This window comes from Phocoena sinus, chromosome 20 (genome assembly GCF_008692025.1).
Source record: "Phocoena sinus isolate mPhoSin1 chromosome 20, mPhoSin1.pri, whole genome shotgun sequence".
Taxonomy (NCBI): Eukaryota; Metazoa; Chordata; class Mammalia; order Artiodactyla; family Phocoenidae; genus Phocoena; species Phocoena sinus.
In genome coordinates, this window is record NC_045782.1 from 38,882,477 (window position 1) to 38,895,385 (window position 12,909).

Consider the following 12,909-nt stretch of genomic DNA (forward strand, 5'->3'; position numbering starts at 1 on the left):
GCCCCCAGCAGGGCGTCTGCCACCCCAAAGCTGGAGCCAAAGCCCCCACCCAGGCTGCAGGAGCAGCCCCTGCCATAGCTGCCCCCCGTGCCCACAGAGAAGCGGGATGAGGACACAGACATGTTGCCAGAGCTGCTGGCTCCCAGGAGGCTGGGGGGCCGGCAGGCACCCCCAACACGGATGGAAGACATCGAGAGAAACCCCCACCACCGGGCACACACAGGCCCTTGACGGAGCCGGGAGTGGAAAGCCGGTGGATGCTGGTGGTGGGGGCGACCATGGTGTCCACAGGTCAGGCGCAGGGTCTGGTTTGCACAGAGGCCCCAGGTAGCCCTTTACAGCCCTTTATAGCCAGGCTAAAGGGCAGCTGGGCCCCTGGCTCTTTAAGTCAGAGCCAAAAGCCCAGCCTCTGTACCAGACGCCCAGGGCTCAAGCTGGACACACCGAGGTTATCCCGAGCCTGGCCTGAGCACAATGGCTTCTTAGCAGCCCATTGTCTGTTAGAAACAAAGGTGGTATTGGAGCCGCAACCCCGGGGTAGGGTGATTCTCCACTCTCAGCCACAACTAGGTGGCTGAGCTCGTTCTTGGGGGGAGTCCGAAAAGGGCCTGGAACAAGGCTCCACAGGCCCAGAGCCTGGGGCTGGTCTGGCCCCCCACCCAGCATTCTTGGGTCCCAGGGAGAGGGTGGAGAGATGTGGGGGACACCCTCCCCTACCGCGTACAATGTGGCCCTGAGGGAGCCCCCCAGGTCTCTTGGGATTATTCCAAGTCTGTGGGAGGAGACGTAGCCCCTGGCCTGGGGGCTGCCCTATCTGAGGGGAATAGTCACAGCCACTGACCTGAGGGCGCTTTGGATCCAAACCTTTCAGGAAGTCAGTTCAAGAGCCTCAGTTGCCTCATTTGCAAAATGGGGGTAATTCCTGCCTCCCAGGGTCTTTGAGGGAATCTGGAGAGATGGCTGACATCAGTCAAGCTGGGGCTGAGGGGGAGAAGGAAGCAGAGGGTTAGGGTGACCACTCCTCCTCACACACACACACACACACACCCCGCAGTACCTGAGGGAAGACACTCCCAAGGGGCCCTCAGAGGAGACGCTGAGCACAGGAGAAGCAGGACCTGTGCAGCGGGTACCCCTCCACGGAGACGTGCCCTGGGGAAGTGTGGCCTCTGCAAGGACAAAGCACAATCCCACACCCTGGCAGCTGGCACCCGCCCACGCCCAGCCAGGAGATTACCAGCCTTAATTGCTTCCCTGCTAATGATTTATGTGCTGCCAGTACCCCAGCGTCTGCACCTGGCCTGTCTGAATGGGGAGCTTCCAGGGACCGGGAGGCCTTCGGGCCAGGCAGGGGCGGAGGGAGACTCGTGGGTGGCCTGGGCTCTCGGCCCACACACGGGGAAGGAAAGTGAGTGCCCGCACACGCAAGGGTGTCTCCTTGCTTGGAGAGCGGGGGCTCCACGAGCTACTGTGAGAGAGGGGACAACCTGACTGACTTCGTCCTGCTCCCACCCCGCCTGTAAAGTCTGGGGGTTCTCAGGGTTCCTGGGGGCACGGAGGGGGCTCAAGGTCAAGGCTAGGGAGCGAGGTCAGAACACCGGGGCTCTTCCATGAGGCCAGACACCAGGGAGGACTTCCTCCTACTCCGGGACAGTCTTGGGGAAGGGAACCAAGAGAACCTGGGGTCACCTGAATGGGTCAGAGGCCAGCCTTGCACCACCCACTCACCTTCACAGAGAATGACCTTCCCCCTTCCCACTGGAGCCACTCTCCCAGGAAGCCCCCTCCCCCAGAAGCTGACTGATCTCCTCCCTCCAGACAGGCCTCACTCAGTTCAGAGAAGTGAATTCGGAGCAGAGCCAGGGGCCTGGGGAGGGGGCCAGGCCACAGGGCACCACTCACCCTCTGCCTGTCTCAGAGCCTGCATCCCAGCCCGCACCCCACCTCCAAAGCCCTCAGACCTTAGTCTTGAGGCCCAGTTTGAAGGGGCAGAGAGTTTACTAACCTTTCTTTCTCCCTCCAAAATCACCAAGGTCCCACCATCCCCCCATCACTTCCATTTGCCACCCTCCGATGCCAGGCTGTGTGTCAAGGTCTGGGCCTCGGTAGCTCCACACCACTGATCCCCCAGACCCTTTGCCTCCAGCCTTTGGAGACTCTGCCACCTCTGAAGCCCCTCCAGCACCTCGGCCCAGAGAGGCCTCACCTGCTGCTGAAGGGCAGGCCTGGCTCAACCCCTCTCCCCAGGTGAAAGGACAGGGTCAGAGCCGGGAAGGCCTCCCTGGCCCTCTGGAAAGTGTGGCCACCCTTGGCGGGCCTAAGAAGAGCCCGGACACTCCTCCCTCACCGCTCAGAACAGCCCTGGCCAGATCCTGCCAACGACGCCCCGCGGAAACCGAGGCCCACGGTGCCGGAGCGGCAGGGCAGCCGGGCGCTAGCAACCGAGCCCGGCCCCCCAGCAGCGCCCAGTCCCCCTGCCAGGGGAGGAAGGCCTGGCAGGAGCCGGTCGGAGGGCTATGCCAAGGTCCTCTCGGCTGTCAACTCTCCTGCCCGGGCCTGTCCTCCACCCCCGGCAGCCAGAGGGGCAGCGCCAGGCCCACAGCCCTCACGGTTGTCAGCAGCTCGGCCCACAGGAGGAGGAGAGGAAAAGGAGGCGATCCAGCCCCACAGCCTGCCGGGAGTCCAGCACGGGGGGCAGGGGACAGGAGGAGGAGGCCCCAGGGAGACGGCTGGGACAACTCCCAGCATCCCCCAGTGAGTGTCTCCAGCCAGCCCCAGCCTTGCCCAACCCCACAGGCCCTGGATCTCCTCGCTAGAGGCTGCTGGACGGCCGGCGTGCTCTCGGGTTGACTAGGACAGACCCTGTCTCAGATTTGAGCAGGACTATAGGGTGTGGGGGGAGAGTCCCCAGGACCGTACCCACCCTACGAGGTTGATGGAAGGCGCAAGGTGCAGGGTGGCCTGGGGGCCCCCGAATACACTTGATGTTCGATAGATGCGTATCGATGTTGACAAAGGTCTCGCCACATCGGCCCAGTCGACCTTGGCTCCTACACAGGCCCCCCGAGCATTAACTGTCACCTTCCTAGGACAGTGCCCACCACCACCCAGAACCCAGGGCACGGCAGGTATGCAGCAGGTGCTCTGTAAGTGTTCGCTGCGTCCTTAGGAGCAGGGAGCCTGGGCCATGACTGGGGCGGAGACAGGGGCCCAGGAAGGGAGTACATGGCTACCTCTACCCTCCCCCCAAGGGAAAGGGTCCCTATCAGGTGAGGTCAGGAAAGTGAGAGGCCCAGGATGTGGGGGTGGGCTCCCAGCTGGGACCTTGGTTTGGCTGGTGAGGAGAGGACCCCAAACCCTTCAGGGGCCCCAAAGACTGGACCCCACCCCCAGACCCTGCCACTAGGGCCTGTCAGCTCCTTTCCTCACAGACACATAGTCCCTCTCACCTGCAGGCACCTTGCCTGGGATAGGTCACCAAGGAGCTCACGGGTGCTCCTCCCTTTACCTCAGCCCTGAAGACTCCTCACCCCTTGCCAAAGGCACCCTCACCCCGCCACACCTGCCCTCAGGTGGAATCCTCTTCCTCTATTCTGTTTCCTCAGCCTCTGTCCTGAGGCCCCAGGGCCGCCCCGCCCAGATCCACCCACTAATGATTTACGGTGACTCCGAAGAAGGCCCCACCCTCCGCCTCGGGGCGGGGCGGGGCGGGGCTTGCGGGAGGCGTGGAGCGGTCCTGGCTGCCGCCTCCCAGGAGGCACGATTAAGAGTCAGAGGCGGGACGTCCTGCAGTGCCCCCTGAACTGCAGGGGTCCCCAGCTGCTCCCTTCCCCACACAAGCACACGCAGCCACCTCCCAGTAGCTGGCTTCCGGGAAACATGGGCCTGGGGTGGACCCAAGACGGGATTCGGCCGCCCGGGGAAAGCCCGCCCCCCTGGACAGAGCCACATCAGCTGTCCAGGGCCCCGCCCCAGAAAGGGCCCGGAGGTCCCAGGGCCGCCATGGGACCCAGGACAGGAGGAGAGGGCAAGGGAGGGCCTAGAACCAGCAGGAACGGGTGGGGAGGAGGTCTGGGAAGGGGAGCCCAGGCCTTCCAGCGAGGGAGGGAACCCTTGCTTCTTCCCAAGGCTAGAAGACTCCAGCTTAACAGGACCCTCTGCCCCTCCCTCCCTTCCCCCTTCCTTGGCCTCAGGGAGTTATGGGGGAGGAAGAGAGGGCAGGTGGGCCCCCTTTCGGACCTGGGGCTCACCCCCTCCCCTTTGCCCTGCAGGCTGATGGGGCACTGAGGGCCTGGGGGAACCGAGTCAGAAACCCCAGCCTCCCAGGCCCCTGGGCCCTGCCCCACCTGCCCACTCTGCTGTTCGCCCTCCATGCCCTGCGAGGCTGGTTGCTCTCCGTTAATTCACCCTCATTTGTCCCTGTTCTTCGATGCTCTTGAGTGATTTCCTCCAGGGGCATGTGTGGCCCGGGCTCCCCGAGAGAGAGGCTTTGTCTCTCGCCTCAGACTGGAGGCTTCCTCGGATAGAAGCTGTATCTCCCCACTCAGACTGGGAGCTCGCTGGGGGTGGAGGCCGTGTCTCCGCCGTGTGAGGCTGGGGATGCTCTGAGCATGGCCTGCCTCCTTCCCTCACCTGACAGCGCCGGCAGGAAGGGGCGCTCTTGGCTTTTTGACAGCCCAGCCCACCACAGGATGGGATCATCTTGTCCCCAACCAACAGGGGAGCACGCCTGTGCAGAGGCCCGGGCTCCACGGAATACTCCACCCCACCCCCGGCCCCCCACCTGCTCCCCCCCATTAAACCCGGCCTCATCCCTGAAGCTGCCCCAACCTGGCAGTTTCACAGCCCCCTTGTCCCTGCCTCTGCCTCAGAAGCCGGGCCCTGGGCCTTGTTAGTTAACATTTCAGGTGTGATACACTTTCTCCAGCAAGGTTTTGTGGGGGAGGAACCACAGGCCCTGATCTTCACAACCCCATCGTGAAGCATGTTATCTGTGATCACGACTCCGCACCTCATGTAAAGAGCTCAGAAGGCCAAGTGCCAGAGCCTGGGTCCACGTGGACCCTGCCGTGGACAAGTCATATCCCTTCTCTTAGCCGCATCTGGAAAATGAGGCTACTCGGCTTCCATGACAAACTCTGTGAGGCTTACGTGAGATAGCTTGTCACAGCAGCTGGCCCCAGTCCTTGTGCACACTAGAGATTCGGGGGAAGGATCAATGACTCCAATGCTGGCTAGGTGAAGGCCCCCGGGGCTGAGAGGTAACCCTTCCCTCCCCGTGCTAGGCAGACTCAGGTCCTTATCCCCTTATATGGCAAAAGGGACTTTGCAGGTGTGACTAAATCGAGGGATTTGCAATGGGGAGATTATTCTGGATTATCTGGTTGAGCCCAATATGACCACAGGGGTCCTTAAACGAGGGAGACAACAGGGTCAGAGTCAGAGAAGGAGATGTGGCAACAGAAGCAGAGGTCAGAGTGATGCAGCCATGAGCCAGGGAAGCAGACTCTAGAAACAGGAAAAGACAAGGAACAATTCTCCCCTAGAGCCTCCAGAAGGGGCTCAGCCCTGCTGACACTTTGACTTTAGCCTCCTAAGACGCATTTCAGACCTCGGACTTCCAGAACTGTAACATAATAAGTGTGTGTTGCTTTAAGGCCCTAAAGTTGTCATTTGTTCCAAGGGCAATAGGAAATTAATACACTCCCACAGCCCATTCTAGCACCAGTGAGTGCTAGCCACTCTCACTTGTGTTAGAATTATTTGGATCTCCTTCCCTTCTAGGAAGACAATCCTTTACAGCCAAAAGATGGCTTTCTGTTCATCTCCGGACCCAGTCTAAGGTCTAACTCGGTGCTTTGTGCACAGGAAGTGCCCAGTCAACGAGGGCTGGATAAATGCAGCCAGTAAGAGCCCAATGCTGGGCTTTGCTCAGCACCCATTCATCGCATTCATGGTGTGGCTGTCACGGGGCTGGGTGCCCAAGAACTCAGCACTGAGTCAGCGAGTCCTGCCCTCAATGAGTGCAGGCAGGTGAGCGAGAGACAGACAGAGGCACAGTCCATCCAAGCACCGCGTTACTGTGTGGTGATGAAAGTGTGTGTGTACAAGCACCTGGGAGGAGCGGGAAAGAGCGACTCATTCAGACCAGGCTGCTGAGGGCAGTTTCATAGGGAGGGACCAGAAAGCTGGGTTTCGAAGCCAGGGCAGGGCTTTGCCAGGCAGAGAAGACGAGGTGAGAATTCATCCAGGCAGAAGTGGGGACGTGCCCAGTGTGTTTGGGGGCCATCAGGAGGCTTGCAGCTGGATCACAATTTCAGGGGGAGCAAAAGGAAAGCAGATCTCGAAGGAAACCCATGTGTTCAGCTACTATTCATTGAGCACCTACTGTGTACTGGGCACTGCCCTAGCCTCTGGGGATATGGCGATGAACACAAAAGAAACCATTTTTGCTTTTATGGAGCAGATATTCTAGGGGGTAAGATGGACAGTAATCAATCCAGAGAATGAGACATTCTTCACGGAAACATGAAAGGGAATGTGAGTGCTTCTGGGGCAGGGCAGGAAGGCCTCTTCTAAGTGACGTTTAAGGGGAAAACTGAATTAAGGAAGGAGCGAGCAGGTACAGGGAAGGGCATTCCAGGCCAAAGTAAGAGCTAGTGCAAAGGCCTTGGAGCTGAACCAAGACACTCCTTTTCAGGGAACTAGAAGAAGGACCAGTATGGCTGGGGTGGGGTGAGCAAAGGAGAAAGTGGGGCTACATAAGCTCAGAAAGGGGCAGGGCAACGTTGCAGAGTAGTGGTTCTAAGCCCTGATGCACAGAGCTGGGCCCGGGTGGTGCTAATGAGAGCCAAGGCTGAGAACCATGCTCCAGAGCCTGGGAGACCAGGGGAAGGCACGTACATCCACGTCAAGAAGTTTTTGTTTGTTTGACTGCAGACTTCCCAGAGCCCTTAACAAGCTAATGTGCATTGTGACTGTACAAGGAGAAGACAGAGCGCTAAGCGTTTCCCAAACTTAATCACCCACGGACCCACTTTCAGGGGGTGCATGTGGAGCTATGGTTCCTTGGAACCCATTTTGGGAATCTAATGGCCAATTCATAGTGCATATTAGTGGGAGAAATGGCTAGAATGAAAGTTGGAAAGAGAGACCTCCATGAAAAGTTCGGACTTTATTCTATAGCAATAGTCATCCAAGCATTGCTGTACTGTTTTGTTTTTAGTTTGTCTGTTTAGAGATTTTAATTATACAAAGGGAGATGACTGATCTCTTCAATGTCTCAGTTCCCCAGTTAATAATATCTCTTGGAGAGCCACCTCACCCTCTTTTTTTTTTTTTAATTTATTTAATGTATTTAAATGACTTTTTATTTTTGGCTGCGTTGGGTCTTCGTTGCCGCGCGGGCATTCTCTAGTTGTGGTGAGCGGAGGCTACTCTTCGTTGCGGTGCATGGGCTTCTCATTGCAGTGGCTTCTCTTGTTGCAGAGCACAGACTCTAGGCACGCGGGCTTCAGTAGTTGTGGCACATGGGCTCAGTAGTTGTGGCTCGCGGGCTCTAGAGCGCAGACTCAGTAGTTGTGGCGCACGGGCTTAGTTGCTCCGCGCCATGTGGGATCTTCCCGGATCAGGGCTCAAACCTGTGTCCCCTGCATTGACAGGCGGATTCTTAACCACTGCGCCACCAGGGAAGTCTCTCACTCTCTTTAATTTAATCCATCGTGACCGTGAGCTGTAATTCACTCACTCCTGTCCCCCGCAAAACGGTGTCCAGCTTTTTTTGCTTTTTACAAACAATGGTGTAATAAACCTCCCTGAACATAAGCCTGGTGAACTTTTACAAATATATCCTTAGGGGAAATTTTAGCCGTGGGATTCCTGGGTGAAAGGGTAGATCCATTTTCTCTTTTGATAGCTCTTGCCAAATTTTCATTCAGAGTGAATTGAAATTATATCTTTGCTTTAAAATACTCTAATCTCCCCCACAAAAGATGGTGGAGGGGAGAGAAGAAACAAGAATGGCCCCATGTTGACGGACATAGAGAACAGACTGGTGGTTGCCAAGAGGGAGGGGGTTGGGGGAGGGGTGGAGTGGGAGTGTGGGGTTAGCAGATGTCAGCTATTATATACAGAATGGATAAACACCAAGGTCCTACTGTAGAGCGCACGGAACTATGTTCAATATCCTGTGATGAACCATGATGGAAAAGAATATTTAAAAAGGAATATATATATGTATAACTGAATCACTTTGCTGCACAGCAGAAATTAACACAACACTGTAAATCAACTATACTTTGATTTAAAAAATATTGAGGGGCTTCCCTGGTGGCGCAGTGGTTGAGAATCTGCCTGCCAATGCAGGGAACACGGGTTCGAGCCGTGGTCTGGGAAGGTCCCACATGCCGCGGAGCGGCTGGGCCCATGAGCCACGGCCGCTGAGCCTGCGCGTCTGGAGCCTGTGCTCCGCAACGGGAGAGGCCGCGACAGTGAGAGGCCCGCGCACCGCGATGAAGAGTGGCCCCCGCTCACCGCAACTAGAGAAAGCCCTCGCACAGAAACGAAGACTCAACACAGCTAAAAATTAATTAATTAATTAATTTAAAATATATATATAGATATTGAAAAGAGGAAAAAAGGAATGTTGACAATTATTGAAACTGAGTGATGGGCATATGGGAGTTTGTTCTGCCATTCTCTCTACTTTTGTGTATATTTGAAATTGCCACAGTTTTAAAAAAAGGTCACGGGCAGCCCCAGGGCCCTGTACCAGTCATGGATCTTCACCTCTAAGTTTTCCTGAAAAGTTCTACAAATTTTCGTTCCCACCCACTATGAATGAGAATAACTCCTCCCTCCACCCACCCACACCCATCAGCACTGGGTCTCACCAAGCTTTGAAGTTTGTTGTTGTTTTCCAAGTTCTGTCTTTTTGATCGTTGAAAAAGGCCTCTCTATTGCTTCAGTTTCCATTTCTTTATTCATGAGTAAGACTGACTATCCTTCCCTAAATTTTTAGTCCCTTCTTGTTTGGTTGGTTTTTTTGGTTGGTTTTTTTAATTTAATTTTTATTTTATATTGGAGTAGAGTTGATTTACAATGTTGTGTTAGTTTCAGGTGTACAGCAAAGTGATTCGGTTATACATAAACATATATCCATTCTTTTTCAGATTCTTCTCCCATATAGGTGTTATAGAATATTGAGTAGAGTTCCCTGTGCTTACTACTTACAGTAGTAAGTCCTTGTTGATTATCTACTTTATATATAGAAGTGTGTATCTGTTAACCCCAAACTCTAGTTTGTCCCTCCCCTCTACATTTCCCCTTTGGTAACCATAAGTGTGTTTTGAAACTCTGTTTCTGTTTTCTAAATAAGTTCATTTGTATCATTTTTTTAATATGGAATGTTTCACGAATTTGGGTGTCACCCTTGCCCAGGGGCCATGCTAATCTTCTATTGTTCCAGTTTTAGTACATGTGCTGCCAAAGCCAGCACCCTTCTTGTTTTTTATGAACCAGCTGTTCCTAGTCTACACCATTTTTTTTTTTTTTTTTTTTCTGTGGGATCTTGTCCCTCCTGATGTGTGTGAGCTTTTGGTCATCGTGAGAAGAAGGCCTTTCCCACATGGGCTGCAATGTCTTTTCCCAGCTGACCACTGGTCTTCCAACTTTGTTTACAGTGTTTTTTTCCCCAAACAAAACGATTTCCCTTAGGTCACATTTGCTAATTTTTTCTTTTATGCCTCTGGGCATAAAAGAAGCGCTCACTTTGGTGGCCATGTGAAAGCCGGAAGGGGGCCAAGGGCCAGCCCCGGGGCTAAAGGGATGGTCTGGGAGAGAGATGATGAGGGCAAGGATGGGACACAGTGGCCGACAGGGAGATGGGCCTAAGCGGGGGAGGCGTCAGGATGACTCTGCATTTTCGGGGTTGAGCAGGTGGGCAGGTAATATGCCACTGACTGGGTCCGAGAAGCCAGAGAGAAAAGCAGGGTTCAGAGGAAGAAATCAATTCACTGACCTCAAAGCACGTACCACCCTGTGTGGTCACACCTATTTCCTGTCTCGTCCTCCACTCAGGCAGGAACCCTGCCTCCTTTCTGTCCCCAGGAACAGACATAGCAAATGGTGCTTGATAACTGCAGAAATGCATGAATACGCGAATGACCTGAGTTCCAGGTGCCTCTGCCTGGGTGGAGATGCCAGGGTGTGGAAGGAGGCACTCACAGCTGAAGGGACTTTCTCCTCCATAATCCCCCACCACCACCACCAAGGGATTGCTGGGGCTGCCACCTCGTCTGAGCCAGCTGGACTTGGCTGGGTCCACCAACCGGCCACGTGGAAGCCTGTCACGCTTTGTGGCAGAAGACAGAGGGCTGCATTCGGTCCTGAAAACTCTAGCATCCACTGGCTTGGTGGTTGTGGCAGCTGGGGAAGCCTCCTGGGCACCAGGCGAGGAAGTCCTCCACCTAGTGGCCAGCGAGGGAAGCGGGGAGACTCCCGAGGCAGAGCCCTGGGACTAGTTCCCTGGGGAACGTTCTAGAAAAGCTGGCTGGCCTCGAGGAAGGCTTCCAGGGCAGGTTAGGAGAGCCAGTCGCGTTTCTGGGTTGATTCCAAGGGCGCCACCTGGAGACAGCGGGTGCAAACACTGACCGGACAGCATCTGACCAGGGAGCAGAGGAAAGGGAGAAGGAGGACACTGGTGGGGCTCCCACCTCACGTGGTCGTCTCTTCTCACCCTTCTGCTCCGTAGCCCCCAAGGGGGAAGCCAGAATGCTTCCATCAGGACTGCAGGCCCGGGCGCTTTCCAAGAATGATCTAATCCTAGTTAAACCCCAGGCTCAAGACCGCGCCAACTGGAGCCTCAAATCTGTAGCGGGAGCGCCCTCTGCTGGCCTCCCTGGGTCGCGCGCCTCTGCCAAGCAGTCCCGGGAGGTGGCACCTGCGACTAGCGTAGGGACAACGGGACTCAAGACATCTTCCACCTGCGCTTCACACCGGTGCCTTCTCCAGGGGTCTGGTTCCTCCTCACCGTCTTCAGCTCCTCTCCCTGTAGTCCCGTGACCCCCGTAGCACCAGGGGCCCCGGCTGGGCCATTGCGTGCATTCCAGGCCAATGGACATGAAATTCCTTGTTGAAGCTGGCCTGTGCATTGCATTATGCCTCTCCTCCCCTCGTTCTCCATCTCCAAAAAACCTTTCCCTGCCTCTGGCACAAAGCCCTCCTCCCGCAACCCCGTGCTTAGACCTTTCTATTAAATGGCTCACCCCAAAGGTACTTTTTACCGAGACTCCCCCAGCCCTGAGTGGGAGGGTCCCCGAGGACCCCCTTCATGTGGACCACCCCCTTCCTGCCTCCAGCTCCCTGGGGCAGCAGCTGCTGTGGGCTGGCTCCTGCTGGAGCGCCCCACACAGAGTATGGCACCTGCTCCCTTCGCAATAGATGGATCACGTCTGCGTGCAAAGCTCTGTGAGTGCCTGGTGTGCGCATGTGTCTGGGCGTGCCTTGCGCGTGCGTGCACAGCGAGTACGTGCACCTCTGTGGGGTCTGCAGAGTGACCTGGGTGGGGCTCCTACCCCGGGTGGTGGCGGCGCGGAGAGGGAGGAAGCCAGCGTCCCGCGCCCCCAGGAGGCAGCACTGAGCCGCCCTGGCCTCGCCGGCAGCTTAACAGGCAGAAAGAGCCCTGTGTCTCACCCACGGGGCCTGGAGAGAAGTGCTTCAGATCTGCAAAGAGAGCAAGGTTATAACAGCCCAAAATCCCCATTGCGGGTCGTGGTGCGATGGGAGAGGGTGCTGTCAACGTTTCTAAAATCGGGTGGTGGGTTCACAGGTGTTTGTTGTCTTAATTCTTAAATCCTACCCATATTTTGTAGATATTATTTTGAATCCATTTGGTGGTACTTTTTTTCTTTCTAGTGAAGATTGACCTCAGCTCTCTCTAGAACAGGGAAAGACCCCTTGCCCCTCTGAGTCAACTTCTGGGGAAAACATGAGCCTGGCAGCTCCTAGGGTCTCCCCAGACTCCTGGAGGGTTCCCTGGGGTTGACCTCCACCCTGGGGAAGGGGAGACGGAGCTTCTCCCACGGTCCTGGGTCCCCTGCCACCACCCTCCAGGATTAGCCACACCTTTACACTCAGCTTACACGCACATTTGCACGCCCATGGTCACATGCTCACAGACTGACATATTCACACACTCACGCATTTACACACATTCACACTCTCCCACTCATACAACTTCATACCACACACTCACACGCATTCGTAGACTCTTACGCTCTCAGGCACATTCACATACACACTCAGGCTCCCACCTTCACACACTCGCCCACAGCTTTCACATAGTCACACTCACACTCCTAGACTCACACGTTCGTGATCACAGATGCACACGGACTCATAGATCCATACACACTCGCACAGGGTATATACACATTCACAGACACCCACACTCACAATCAGCTCTCACACACATTCACGCTCACAGACTTGCACACCCACCTGTATCCACACCCTCACACGTGCGTACAGACGTGCACAGCCTCACACTGATTCACACTCACAGGCTCACGCTCACGCTTTTACACACTCGTGGGCACTTTCACACTTGTGCACACTCAGCCTCTCACGGCTCGTCCTTTACCCACCCACTCACACAAAGCAGCCATTGCCATGCGCACTGGCCCATTAACCTTGAGTCCTCCCCGTGGGGGGGAGTGGGGAGCTTCTACCCACCTTGCTCTCAGAGAGATTTCTGGAATCTGCCCAGGAGGCCCCAATCCCAAGGTAGAGGGGTGTTTTTCCTCGGACTGGAGGCAGCAGAACCAGGGCCAGGATCACGTGACAGCCCTTTACAAGTCTGCAGGCCTCAGAGGAATTCCCCATGCTGCCTGCACCCATTCACTAGTTCAT

The 12,909-nt window shown here is 55.8% G+C and overlaps 1 non-coding gene across 1 annotated transcript; it reads right to left on the reverse strand.

The window, feature by feature from the left end:
* Window positions 1–9,393: 9,393 nt before the first annotated feature.
* Window positions 9,394–9,496, reverse strand: LOC116746550. The gene has a single exon (XR_004347802.1). It is a non-coding gene; the product is annotated as a U6 spliceosomal RNA (small nuclear RNA).
* Window positions 9,497–12,909: the final 3,413 nt, after the last annotated feature.